Source organism: Oryctolagus cuniculus, chromosome 13 (genome assembly GCF_051225735.1).
Source record: "Oryctolagus cuniculus isolate XC-2025 breed Fujian yellow rabbit chromosome 13, ASM5122573v1, whole genome shotgun sequence".
In the NCBI taxonomy this organism is placed as follows: Eukaryota; Metazoa; Chordata; class Mammalia; order Lagomorpha; family Leporidae; genus Oryctolagus; species Oryctolagus cuniculus.
The window spans coordinates 90,134,469-90,149,585 of record NC_142879.1 but is presented as its reverse complement, the minus strand read 5'-3'; the positions used below and the strand labels follow the sequence as shown (position 1 = coordinate 90,149,585).

General features: G+C 39.7%; 2 long non-coding RNA genes across 2 annotated transcripts in view; one reads left to right on the top strand and one right to left on the bottom strand.

Annotated features, from left to right (window-relative positions):
- LOC149122730 (uncharacterized) overlaps positions 1 to 15,117 on the top strand; it is a 304,723-nt gene that overhangs the window by 75,920 nt on the left and 213,686 nt on the right. The window lies entirely within an intron of this gene.
- LOC149122729 (uncharacterized) overlaps positions 12,015 to 15,117 on the bottom strand; it is a 295,211-nt gene continuing 292,108 nt past the window's right edge. Inside the window, exon 3 of the long non-coding RNA XR_016219382.1 lies at positions 12,015 to 12,145. This is a non-coding gene — a long non-coding RNA (uncharacterized LOC149122729). The remainder of the gene's footprint in view (positions 12,146 to 15,117) is intronic.

The following is a 15,117-nucleotide window of genomic DNA, read 5'->3' as shown; positions in this document are numbered from 1 at the left end:
CTAGGCCTCCCTCTTGGTTGGCATCACCATTGCTTCCCCTGGTCTGCATTAGCTGGGAGCTGGAAACTGGAGCTGGCACTGAAATCCAACTTTGGAAATTTGATGCAGAGAGAGAGTATCTGAGCTGGCATCATAAACACTAAGTTAAATGCCTACTGTCTCTTTTAAAAAATTTTTTCTCTGCCATAATTGCATTGACTGTGTATAGTGTTTTTCTGGAAATTCTTCACTGTTCAATCCCTTCATAACTTCCCTGATGGTTTCTTGTCTTTTTCCCTGAATACTTCTACATTCTTCTGAACATTGCTCATTCCAGAGTGACTCTTGTCCCCCTTTCAGCCTACTGTGCAATTGCCCTTGACATAGTCTGGCCTTTGTGAACAGAAATTCCTGTTTCCCTCCAGCTTGGGCATTTTTCACAGCCTTTATACCATAGGTTTGATCCCCTGTTGAATGCTTCTGTGTGGCTGTCCAAATGCTCACAAATCTGAGATGAAATGACATTCTTGCTTCTTCATCCATACCCATGTAGAAGATATACAACTGCCATTGTTTGTTAGGTGACAGAGTTGACATGTTGAACCAGGAGTGTTCTGTCACAGGGGATGATAGCATTTGAAGACCTGGCTGTGTACTTTACCTGGGAGGAATGGCAGAACATGAACCAAGCTCAGAAAATCCTGCACAGGGATGTGATGCTGGAGACCTACAGCAGCCTGTTCTCCCTGGGTGAGTGACACTCATCACATGCCCAATGGTAACATTTTCTTGCTATTTGACAAATAAGTGAGCACTATTCATAAAGTTGAATGAGGGACAAGTATAGAATTTGAGTCCATGAAGAATCTGAATATCTACCACCTGGGAAGGATTTCACATTGGAACATTTGTTGCATAGCTCCTGGACCAAGCTGTACTCCTTTCATTAACCCAAAATAGTGATTTCACAAAGTCTATATCGTTTCCATTAATAGGGCACTGCATGACCAAACCTGACTTGATCTTCAAGTTGGAGCAAGGAGCAGAGCCATGGATGGGGGAAGAATGCCTACATCAGAGCCTTCCATGTCATTGTGTACATAACGGGCAGGGAGGCCAAAGCAGAAGCAGTGCAACAGATGTTGACTGGTGTTCTTTCCATGAGTTTTTCCCAAGTCTTACTCCTGAAGACAGCTGGTCCTGTGATTCAGACACAGACATTCTACAGTATCTATGGAGATCAGTATCTCTGGTAAAGGCAAAGGAAATGAAGTTTTCTGTGAAAATCAACAAACCTCCAGAAACTCAAATTATCACAGAGGAGTGTTTATAGAAAGAAACAAGAGGAGGTAACCAGGGCTGACGTCTTCACAATGAGTTAGAAATCAATTTTCAATAATTGAGCAGACTCTGGGTTGCAGGAATAAATTATTTCAACTGGTGGGAATGTATAGCCAAGGTGGTATATTGGAACTTTCTGTAACTGTTGTAGTTCTAAGAAGATTAGGATGTCAGGTTTCCTTAGAAATATGGGGAAACTATAATAGTGCAGATAAAACAGAGATTTTCATTAGAAAAATCCCACAAATGCTGTTTGCCTGGGAAGACAGAACACAAGACAACCACATATTCAAATCTTGTCCCATGAATGTGATCCTGCTTAGAGTATAGACACATTTCACTCTTTACCTTCAAGGAAATGATCTAGTAAAACTTCCCCATATTTATGGTTGACATATCACAGAAGTACAAAACCCACAATTTTTCTAAAACTGAATTGAAAAAGGGGCTGGCGCCGTGGCTCACATGGTTAATCCTCCCCCTGCAGCGCCAGCATCCCATGTGGGCCCCGGGTTCTAGTTCTGGTTGCTCCTCTTCCAGTCCAGCTCTCTGCTGTGGCCTGGGAGGGCAGTGGAGGATGGCCCAAATGCTTGGGCCCCTACACCTACAATGGAGATAAGGAGGAAGCACCTGGCTCCTGGATTTGGATTGGCATAGATCCAAATGTATTTGCCATTTGAGGGGTGAGCCAATGGAAGGAAGATCTTTGTCTCTGTCTCTCACTGTCTAACTCTCACAAATAAATAAAGAAATAAAAATACATTAAAAATGAACTGAAGAAATGGACAGGGAAAAATTGGTTTCTAGATTACAGGTGAATATATTTATTAAATATTAGTCCATTCTGTGAACTCTTATTCATTTTTGTGAAAGTAGAAAGTGAGAGAGAAACAGTGAGGAATAGATTTTCTATTAACTCTCTCCCCAAATACTATCAACAGTTATGACTAATCTGAAGCCAGAAGCCTGGAATTTCACCTACTCATCTCTATCACAGGGTCCCAAGCACATGAACCATTATCTGTTGCTTTCCAGTATCTATTATCTCAGAGCTGTATTGGAAGCAGAGTAGCCTCGGCTTAAACTGGCACTGTTTTGAGATACAGGCATCCCAAGCAGTGACTTAAGACATCTTACCACAAAAACCATTCAATCATACTTGGAAAAAATTCTGGTAGTAAACAGGATCATGGATGAACATTGGAAAATCTATGGATACAATTTAATATATTAATGTATAATGGAGAAAACCTGTATATTCATAAATATGTATCTTCTAATCATTTTTTGAAAATCTTATGATGGAATGAGGATATAAGCCTGAGCCATTCTCCCTCATTGCCCAAAGTAGATAAACTTTGGAATGTATTCCTTGCCCTTGAAACTCAATTGGGTCTCACAGCCTATTGCCTTCATACCCCAGCCTGCATTATTTTCCAGGTTCCTAAGGCCCCCACCCAGTTCCTGGAATTCCCCTCCACTGCTGCCCCCTACCCTCATGCCCAGCCTTAGCCCTCCTCAAAAAGGTCTGGCCCCTGGGAATTGGAGCCTTCATGCTCCATCTTGTACAGACAGGCAGTTGGTCACCCACCTCTGTGGATTAATTTTCTCTGAATAAATTCTGTTTGGCTGTAAATTCATACATTTTCTCCTCTATTCTACATCTCTTTTCCTAACATTTTGGTGCCCTGTGTGAGGAGGCACAAATGCAGAACTTTTCCTAACATCTTATCCCTCTTAAATACAAGTAACTTCATTCCTTTTACACGAGTATGCTAGAAGAAACAATTATATTTGATGTAGTGACATCATTTTTTTTCTCACTTCAGTTGCCATGAAACTGGATGAACTGATTAAGACCAACCAGAAAAGTCTGGAGAAAAATCTGCATCAGGATGTTATGACAAATAATAAGACATTAACTCCCAAGGGAGTTGAATTCAGAAAAACACTTAATTTAAGTATAAGCCATATTCCAAAACTGAGTATCAAAAAGAGAAACTATTCAGGAATAAAACCTGAACAATGCAGTATATGTCACAATATGTGTCCCCATTGTGGGCCTGATCAACTACAAGCTGGAGAGAAATTTTGTGCTACTAAGGTACCTGGGAACACTCTCCAGTTCTGTGAACCTCTTAATCAACAGCACAATATTCAGATCAAGGAGCAGGCACTTGAACAAATTGGACAAGGGAAAGTCTTCAAAAGCAAGAATATATTCTGTGAATCTGAGAAGCTTTTTATGGTAGAAACCTGTAATAAGTCAATTGCCACTATTGGCAAGACAACTCAAATAGTACAAGATTTCCATAAGAATTCTAACCTCAGTATACATCAACAAAGTCCCAAAAGAGAGAACGTTTATAAGTATATTGGGCCTGTGGAACCTGTTATTTACCAATCACATGTTAGACTGAATCATAGACCAAATATAGGGAAGAAATCCTATGCATGTAAACCTTGTGGGAAGTCATTCAGTGTTAAATTCTGCCATACCCTCCATCACAGCACTCATATAAGTGGAAAACCCTCATGTGTGTAATGATTGTGGAGAAACCACTCACCAGAAGTCAGATCTCATTAGATATCAGAGAATTCACACAGGGTTGAAATCTTATAAATGTAATGACTGTGGGAAGTTCTTTGGCCAGAAGAAACACCTCATAAATCATCAGAGAATTCACACAGGTGAGAAACCTTATGAATGTAATGACTGTGGAAAATCCTTTGGCCAGAAGGCAAACCTCCTAAATCATCACAGAATTCACACAGGGGAGAAACCTTATGAATGTAATCATTGTGGAAAAGCTTTTGGCCAGAAATCAACACTCACAAATCATCAGAGAAGTCACACAGGGGAGAAACCTTATGAATGCAATGACTGTGGAAAAACCTTGGGCCAGAATTCAAACCTCATAAATCATCAGAGAATTCACACAGGTGAGAAACCTTATGAATGTAATGACTATGGAACACTCTTTGGCCAGAAGGAAAACCTCCTAAATCATCAGAGAATTCACACAGGGGAGAAACCTTATGAATGTAATCATTGTGGAAAAGCTTTTGGCCAGAAATCAACACTCACAAACATCAGAGAAGTCACACAGGGGAGAAACCTTATGAATGCAATGACTGTGGAAAAACCTTGGGCCAGAAGTCAAACCTCATAAATCATCAGAGAAGTCACACAGGGGATAAGCGTTTATGAGTGCAATGACTATGGAAAACTCTTTGGCCAGAAGCCACACCTCATAATCAGAGAATTCACACAGGGGATACGCCTTATGAATGCAATGACTGCAGAAAAGCCTTTGGCCAGAAGGCAAACCTCAGAAAGCATCCGAGAATTCACACAGAAGACAAGCATTATGAATGCAATGCCTGCGGAAAAAGCTTTGGCCAGAAATCACAACTCAAAATGCATTAGAGAAGTCACACAGGGGAGAAACCTTATGAATGCAATCATTGTGGAAAAGCCTTTGCTGAGAAGTCAAAGCTCACAAAGCATCAGACAATTTGTACTGGGGGGAAACCTTATGAGTGTAATGACTGTGGAAAAACCTTTGCTGAGAAGTCAAACCTCAGAAAGTATCAGAGCCTTCACACCATGGAGAAAGCTTATAAATGAAATGACTGTGGAAAAGCCTTTGGTCCCATCCTTGCATACCAAGGATAAATCCCACTTGGTCTGGGTGGATGATCTCTCTGATGCATTGTTGGATTCAATTGGCCAGAATTCTGTTGCAGATCTTTGCATGTATGTTCATCAGGGAAGTTGGTCTATAATTACTTTCTTTGTTGCACTTTTTTCAGGTTTAGGAATGAAGGTGATGCTGGCTTCATAGAAAGAATTTGGGAGAATCACCTCTCTCTCAATTGTTTTGAATAACTTGAGAAGAATTGCAGTTAGTGCTTTAAATGTCTGTTAGAATTCAGCAGTGAAGCCATCCAGTCCTGGGGTTTTCTTGGCGGCGAGGGTACTTATTACTGATATCATTTCCATCTGATTATGTGTGTGTTTACATTTTCTATATCTTTGTTGCTCAATTTAGGTAGGTTTTATGGATGGAAGGATGGTGGAAAACCTCTTTGCTGTACTTCATAACTCATAAGATATCAGAGAATCCACACAAGGAATTTTCTACATGACCTTTTTGTTCAAGTTATATCTCATGAAATATTAGAGAATTCACCAAGGGGAGAAATGCATGAATGTAATACATGTGAATAAGCCTTTGTGGTGCAAATCAGACCTCATCAAACATAAAAGAATTCTCATGGGGAGCAATTTTATGAATGTAATGACTCAGAGCCTTTTACCATAATTCAGCCCTCATTGTACATCATCAAATTCATATAGGGAAAAACTCCTTTGAAAGTAAAATCTCTTTAATTAGAAGCCATACCTCATAAGACAACAGGGAATTCACGTGAGAGAGAAACCTTATGGGTGTAATGAGTGTTGGAAAGCTCTGCCCAAATCTCTCCTTATATCAGAATGCACAACATATATATCTAATGAATGAAATAAATGTGAGAAAGTCATTTCACATAGGTAATGCCTCATAATCCATCATGGAATTTGAACAAGGGAGAGACCTTAACAATATAATGAATGTGGAAGAGCTTTTCTCCAAAATTCATGTAAGTATGTGACAAAACCTTTTGCTGGAAATCACATCCTATCCAACAGAGACTCATGTAAAGGGGAAAGCTTATAAATATTATTAGTGTGAAAAGGTTGTTTGTCAGAAGTCAATGATACATCAGAGAATTGACACAGGTGGTTTCTTAGGAGTATACTGATTGTGTAAAAACATTTTCTTTATTTCAGGCTTGTATAGATACAGAATTCACAAAAGGTGATAGTCTTTGCATGCTGTAAATACGATAAAACCTTTAGCCAGAAATTAGACATCAACAGACTTCAGAGAATTCATAAGGAACAAAAGTCTATGCAATGAATTTGGAAAATGTATTTCTGCTATAAATCAGTCTTTAATTCCCATGAATAGACTCACAAATGAGAAAACATGCATGCATAGAAAAGTTTTGTACCATAAATTATCTCTAGATGGTAAACTAATAACTCACACAAAAGAAAAATCATGAGTGTAATGGAATTGGGAAACCCTTTGCTATAAGGCAGATTTCCAGAAAGCTTAGCAAGATTACAGAAAAGTCTCTGAAAATGTAACATGTCTGAAAGATTTGTTGGCATCACAAACTGGAGGATAGCACAAGTGCATGTGTTTTTGTGCCTGGCATCCAAATTGATATCTCTTTTTCTTTGATGAATTCCTTGTTTGTTTATTTAACAGATATAGAGACAAAGGATTCCTGTCCATTGATTTACTACTATATGCCCACAATTGCCATGGTAAGGTCTATGGCAAAAACAGTGCTGAGGGCTGTGAATCTGATTCATCACTGATAACACTGAAGACATTGGTTCCTGGTTGTTATGCTGCTATGCATGGAAATGTTTTTCTAATTTCATTTTCAAATAGTTCATTGTTAATATAAAGAAATGCTTCTAATTTTTAAAATTTCATTGAAATAATTTGTGATTAATGTGTCCTAGTCATGCATTATTACAGGGTGTAGTGCAATATTTGCACACATTTATGCAGTAAAAAGTGATCAAGCTAAGCAACTACAGTTTCATTAATTTTTTAAAGATTTATTTATTTGAAAGACAGAGTTACAGAAAGAAGTAGCAGCAGAGAGAGAGAGAGGTATTCCTCTGCTGGTTCACTCCCCAGGTGGCCCCAATGGCCGGAGCTCTGCCAATCTGATGCCAGGAACCAGGAGCTTCTTCCAGATCTCCCACTTGGGTGCAGGGACCCAAGGACTTGGGCCACCTTCTACTGCTTTCCCAGGCCATAGCAGAGAGTTGGATCAGAAGAGGAGCAGCCAGGACTAGAACTGGTACCCACATGGGATGCTGGTGCTTCAGGCCAGGGCATTAGCCCACTGTGCCATAATGCTGGCCCCCAAGCAACTACAGTTTCTAATTCTTCTCCATGATTTGAGACTACCAGCTCCTCTCTTTCAGTTCTTTACACAGAACCTAATATGGTTGAATGTAGTCATCTCATTATATTATGGAACACCAGAAGTTCTTTCTGCCTCTTTGTATTTTGATACCTATTATCCAATCCCCCTCTATCCCTAGCTGCTTCCCTTCTCAGCCTCTAGTAATCACAGTTCTGTGTTCAGATCCATTATTTTCTTTCACTTCCACATGTGACAAGGACCAGGTGACATTTGTGTTCCTGCTTCTGGCTTATTTCAATTAATTTAATAATATTTTGTTCTTTTTTTGTATCTAAAAGAGGTTGCCCTGTCCATTGTTTTTCACTGATGGAGAGCTAGATTGGTTTCAAATCCTGGCTGCAGTGAACTGTGCTACAGTGGCTGTGTTATGGGAAAATTGCTGTATCTTTGATATGCTCTCCTCCTTTCATTCTAATAAAATTTCCTTATTCTATATAGCCAAGAGCAAGATAACTCTCACATGGTAGGTCAATTTTTATCTTAGTTTAATTTTTGTTATTTATTTGAAAGAGTTACAATAGAGGTAGAGACACAGAGAGGTCCTCCATTAGCTGGTTCGCTCTACAGATGACTACAAAGGCCAGAGTTATGCCATTCTGAAACCTGGAGACAGGAGCTTCCTCTGGGTCTCCCACATGGGTGCATGGGCCCAAGGACTTGGGCCATCTTCTACTGCTATCCCAGGAGATTGCAGAGAGCTGGATTGGAAGAAGAGCAGCTGGAACTAGAACTGGCACCCAAATGGGATGCTGGCCCCTCAGGCCAGGGCTTTAACTCACTGCACAACAGCGCCGGCCCCAACTTTTATCCTCTTTAAGGAATGACCATACTGTTCTGCATAACATCTGTACTAACTTGTGTTTTCACCCACCATATATGATGGTTTTCTTTTCCCATGTGCTCTCTAGCATTTGCTATTTTTTATCAGTTTGGCATAAAAATGATATAGTATTGTTCATGTTTTTGTGTATTTTGAAATCAGTTAATTTGTTTATTAAATCTTTATTATTTGAAAGGTGGATTTAGAGAGAGAGGGAAAGACATAGATAGCTTTCATCTGCTGGCTCACACCCCAGAGAGTTTCAACAGTTGAGCCTGGGGCACGCTGGAGTCAGGAGCTTCATCCAAGTCTCCCACATGAGTGGCAAGGACCTGAGTCCTTCGTCCATCTTCTGCTGGTTTCCCAGGTGTTTAGCAGTGAGCTAAATTGGAAGTGGAGATTCCTAAGCTCAAAGTGGAACTCACATGATATGCTGGCCTCACAGATTGCAGCTTACCCCACTTGGCCACAATGCCAGCCCCTCTATCAATTTAATTCCTCAAAAATAGGTCAGTAATGTTGGCATCTATCTCATTTTGTGTTTTCTCTGTTATTCAACTTATTGATGTCTTATTTGTCTTCACATTATTCCTCTCAATTGCTCTACCTGAGGTGAGTAGGGCTGCTGTGTTGCTTAAATGAAGTGTATGCTTTAGATTACTCATTTACTGAGTGCATGTCATTCACATAGCACTTCACCAAAATTCTACTATGTCCCAAATCCTCTTCTAGGCACAGAATTCAGACCACTTTTCTCTTAGGCCTAGATCTTGCCTTTAACATACTATTTGGAATTTAGTAGCTCATGAAATCTGCAGACTGCATAAATGAATGAATATTTTGAGGGCTGTGTTTTTGTGGAGGAACTTCATAGGAGACCGAAGGAATAAAATAAATCTAAAGTATCCACCGTATACAGAATGTATACTACTTTACAAGCCACAGAGAAGAGGAAGAAGAAGGAAAGTAGTGAGACTAGAAAGTTTGTGGCAAGACTAACAGGCACTGGTCAAGAACTTAATAAGCCCATTAGGAAAGCAGTAAGGTTTCTTTGTCTCCCCGTAGGCTCTGCTCTCCAGAGGTGAACAGGGTCCTCTAAACGCACTTGCTGCACACACAAACACCTGAGTGTTGTATTCTCCCAAAGGTGTTGGAGACTGATATGGTGTTCTGATTTATATTTACATAATGGCTAGTGACATCGGGCATATTCACATGTTTTGACCATTTACATTTCTTCTGAGAAATGTCTATTCAGATCCTTGCCTGTTTCTTCACTGTATTTTTTGGAGATTTTCCAATTCATGTAAATGTTCTGGAAATCTGTAAACATTCAGAGTTTTAATTTTTCCTGCCATCTGTTCATTGTATCTACACTTTGATGTTTACTTTGTTGTGAAGAAGTATCTTAGTTGGATATACTCAAATGTCTCTGTTTTTATTTTTGTGACTATTGCTACTGGAATCTTACCCAAAAGCTATTGTGTGTTGACAATATTTAGAGTTTCCCTATGTTTACTTGGGTTTGGGTCTTATGATTACATTTTCATTCACTGTGAGTTCACTTTCACATAGTGTAAGTGATGTTGGAGTCTATTTTCAGGCTTCTACATTTGGATCATCAAGTTCCTCTGCACCACTTGTGAAAGAGATTCTTCTTTCTCCAGTTCATTTTAGTTCCTTTGTTAAATATGAGTTGCTGGTAGAAATTTGGGTTTATTTCTATGCTACCTAGTTTTTTCCATTGAACTATGTGTCTGTTATTATATCAGTGCTAACACTTCTTCTTTTTGTGTTTTTTTTTTTTTGCAGTTTATTTATTTATTTGAAAGGCAGAGTCACAGAGAGGTAGAGGCAGAGAGAGAGAGAGGTCTTCCATCCACTGGTTTACTCCCCAAATGGCCACAATGGCTGGAGCTGTGTTGATCTGAATCCAAGTGTCAGGAGCTTCTTCCAGGTCTCTATGTAGGTGCAGGGGCCCAAAGACTTTGGCCATTTTCTACCTTTTTCTCAGGCTATACCAGAGAGGGGTATAAGAAGCGGAGCAGCTGGGAAACATACTGGCACCCATATGAGATGCCGGCACTGCAGACGGTGACTTTACCTGCTTTGTCATAGTGCTGACCCCTGTAATATGTCTTAAAATATGGTGTGATGTCTCCAGCTTTTTTTTGTTTTATAATATTGCTTTAGATGTTAAGCATCTCTCATGTTTCTATATGAATTTTAGCATCATTTTTTCTAGCTCTGAGAAGAACATCGTTGGTATGTTGATTGGAATTGCATTGAATTTGCAAATTGCTTTTGGTAGTATGGACATTTTGATATTATTCTTCCCATTCACAAACATAAGTTTTCTGAGAGACTGTCAAAAAGCCTTGACAAAAATTGGACTTTATTACACAAAAATTCATCACTTTTTGGGATCATTTAAATCCATATTTTTGCACTAATATTTGATAAATAATGAAAGACTTTCTCTGAGCATTTTAGTAGGAGAAATTAAAATATTTATTTTATCAATTTCTTCAAATATTGTTTGGATGTGATATTCAAATATTGTTTAGAGCCATTCCCTCTAAATCAGGATCTTTTTGCTTTTTGCCTGTTAAACTTGTCCCTTGACTCAACAACCCTTTTTAATGTAATGTAAACTGAAAATGTCATTCCATAAGCTAAAAAAAATGAGAAAGAAGGAAAAAGAAGGGAGGGAGGTTGAGTATATAATTATGTTCTCTGAATTTTTTCTATAAACCATATTGAATCTTTTAAAAGCTAATTAAAATTAAAACTCTAAATTGGACCATTATGACCAATATTTAAAACAAGGGATTAAAAACTGTAGATGTCTTCAATTTTGGTTATCATTCTTCTTTAGAATATCTGAAAGAAATCCAGTTTCTCACTTTGAAATATACCAGTGTGTTAGAATTCAGTATTAAATGACTTTGTTTAAAAGTGTTATTTAATCTATTGCTTTAAGTGGTAATACTATGGCCATTGTAAAACAAAATCCTTATCATTTTCCATAAAACAGAAAGGGCCTTTAAAACATCATCACTAAAAATATTAAGAGACCTAAAATATAACATTCTTAAAACCCAAGTGATACCATTCAAAATTTTCAAATATGCAGGGATAGTTCATGTCAAGTAACTAAATAATTGTTAAGTGTATATATGGAATAGCTTCTATAAATTCTTTTGGCAAGGGCTGGCACTGTGGCATAGTGGGTGAGGCTGCCACCTGCAGTGCTGGTATTCCATAGGGGCATCAGTTCAAGACCTGGCTGCTCCACTTCCTATCCAGCTCTCTGCTATGGCCTGGGAAACACTATAAAATGGTACAAGTCCTTGGGCCCCTGCACCTGCATAGGAGACCAGGAAGAGGCTCCTGGCTCCTGCCTTCCAGTCAGCACAGCTCCAGCCATGGAGGCCAACTGTGGAGTGAACCAGTGAATGGAAGACCACTCTCTCTGCCTCTCCTTCTCTCTCTGTGTAATTCTGACTTTCAAATAATATAAATAAATCTTTAAAAAATTCTTTTGGCAAATAGATGAAGCTATTTGTTATACATTTCAAATAAATAGCAAACATACTAGAAAAATATATTGAATAAAATTTAAGCAACTCATAGCTATACACAGAAATTTCTCACCATAACAACATAGCAACCACTAAATTTCCAAACTTAATTTTCCACAACTTAGAATCTTTAACTCCAGAAGGAGTACAAAATTGACAGAACAGTGGCCTATGTATCAGGATACCTAATGCTAATATAGAATTATCCCTGCTACAACTTACCCATGTGACCTTGAACAATTCACTTTACTTCTCTGGGCTTGGCATTTAGCATCCTCATGTGATAAAGGAGGCTTGGATAAGATCAGTTGTACTCTATCTTGAGACTTCAATGATCTCTCAGTTTCCAAACAGGCACCTTAGGGGAAAGTAAAACTTTAGATCAAAGCTTGCATTTTTAAATATAAATAGATTTTAAACTGTTTCTACAACTAGTACAAAACAACACATTCAAATGTGTACCATGCCACTTTTCAATATTTGGGAATAATTAATGCATCATTTTAGAGCATTGTCTTGAGGCCAGTGCTGTGGTGTAGCCAGTATAACCACTGCATGCAGTGTGGGCATCCCATATGGAGGCTGGTTCAAGTCCAGGCTACTCCACTTTCCATCCAGTTGTCTGCTATAGCCTGGGAGAGCAGTAGGAAGTTGGCCCAAGTCCTTGGGCCCCTGAATCTGCATGGGAGACCCTGAAGAGGTCCTGGCTCCTGGCTTCAGATTGGCATATCTCTCATGTGTTAGGCCATCTGGGGAGTGAACCAGCAGATGGAGAACCTTTCGCTCTCTCTCTTCCTCTTGTTCACTATCTGTGTAACTCTGACTTCCAAATAAATAAATAAATCAGAAAAGAAACCTGTTAAAGTGAAATGAACACTATAAGAAACAGTGACTTGATCAGCCCTCACCCTGACTGTTGATGAGCAGCTTAATATGTTATCCCTCTTAGTATTTTTTTGTTTGTTTGTTCTACTTAATACTTTTGGTTGAATACTGTAATCAATACACAATTCTTCTTAAGTGCTGTAACTTAACTGAAAAGTGATTGCTGTTAAATATAAGAGTGGGAGGCCGGCGCCGCGGCTCACTAGGCTAATCCTCCACCTAGCGGCGCCGGCACACCGGGTTCTAGTCCCGGTCGGGGCGCCGGATTCTGTCCCGGTTGCCCCTCTTCCAGGCCAGCCCTCTGCTGTGGCCAGGGAGTGCAGTGGAGGATGGCCCAGGTGCTTGGGCCCTGCACCCCATGGGAGACCAGGAAAAGCACCTGGCTCCTGGCTCCTGCCATCGGATCAGCGCGGTGCGCCGGCCGCAGCGCGCCGGCTGCGGCGGCCATTGGAGGGTGAACCAATGGCAAAGGAAGACCTTTCTCTCTGTCTCTCTCTCTCACTGTCCACTCTGCCTGTCAAAAAAAAAAATAAATAAATAAAAATATAAGAGTGGGAATAAGAGAGGGAAGAGATGTGCAATTCCGGACATGCTCAAGCTGACTTACCTCAAACAGTAGAGTTAGAAACATACCAGGGGATTTGAATTCAATCCCATCGAGATGGCATGTACCAATGCCATCTCACTAGTCTCAGTGATCAATTTCTGTTCACAATTGATCGTAATGATAGGACTAAGAACCAAAGGGATCACATAAACAAGAATAGTGTCTGCAAATACTAACTGATAGAATCAAAAAGGGAGAGAATGATTCAACATGGGAAATGAGATACACAGCAGAACCATAGAATGGCAGATGTCCTAAACAGCACACTGCACTGATCCAAAGCCAGGAGCCAGGTGCTTCCTCCTGGTCTCCCATGCAGGTGCAAGGCCCAAGCACTTGAGCCATCCTCCACTGCACTCCTGGGCCATAGCAGAGAGCTGGACTGGAAGAGGAGCAACTGGGACAGAATCTGGCGCTCCCACCAGGACTAGAACTCGATGTGCCTGCGTCGCAGGTGGAGGATTAGCCTATTGAGCCATGGGTCCTGCCTCCAATACGTCTTAACCTAGGATGCAACTAAATTTAACAAGGATACTCAATAGGAATTTCAGAAGAATTCAAAAATATGTATCAGAATAAAAATAAATACTTTACTTGGTACATCTCTTTTTAACTATACTATTGTCTAAATTTCCAATTGTCAGATGTACTAAAAAAATCCCAGAAGCAGCAGAGTTGGTCCAACATGATGAAGAATAAAATAAAGATTTTCAGTTACAACTTGCCTAGAGAAAATGAGAATTCGCAGATCCCAGATTAAAATAGCCAAGAAGGCCCAATAAAGAAAACTCAATGTCTTCATACACTAACATTTATTACCTCAGATTTATTTAACAAAAAGGTGATTATTCCTGCTATATCCCATTAGGTAGCCCAATTTTACCTGCTAAATCCAGTAAAAAAAAAAGCACCTCATGATATATTACTAAAATCATATTGCTGTATACCATCCACTATGTCCACTGTACCTTATACCTAATGTTAACAGATCTGATGAAAGTCAATAGATAAATGATGTGTCTTAACCAAGTGTGGGAAATGTGTTTTGTTCCAAGTTTTCCAAAAACCCCTGAGTCTCAGTTTGCCTTCACCTTGAAAAGACACTTCTGAGGTTTACAAATCAGTCCAGCTTCTTTGGGCTTCCCTCCAATGAAAGGGGCCAAAATCCATCAAAATAAACTCTAGGCACTGTCCTTGTGCTCCCTGTGACTTTTTCACTCTGGGGGCTCACAAACCTTCTAAATTCTTTAGATCACCTGTGCTGTCCATTAGTTCTCAAAGACTATGATGCAAGTAATTTCCCCTCTTGGAACCTTGTTATTGACTGTGCTGTATGAGAAATGAAGTCTCCTACACACCTTGTGCTTACGATTCTCCAAACCATGTTGCCTGCTAGGACTTTGGCCATGAATATAGGACAGCAATACCTGAACATGATTACTGAGATCTCCTTAATAAAGGATAGACTGGGGCCAGCACTGTGGTGCAGTGGTGTAATCCTTTACCTGCAGTGCTGGCACCCCATATGAGCACCAGTTCTAGTCCCCATTTCTCCTTTTCCCATCCAGCTCTCTGCAATAGCCTGGGAAAGCAGTAGAAGCTGTTCCAAGTGCTTTGGTCCCTGCCAAAATATGGGAGACCTGGAAGCTCCTAGCTCAGATTGGCCCAGCTGCAGACATTGCAGTCATTAGGGGAGTAAATGAGCATATGGAAGACCTTTCTCTCTGTCTCTTCCTCTCACTGTCTGTAAGTACACCTGTCAAATACATAAATAAAAACTTTATACATATATTTACATTTATTTACATATATTTATGTATATAAATATATTCATATAT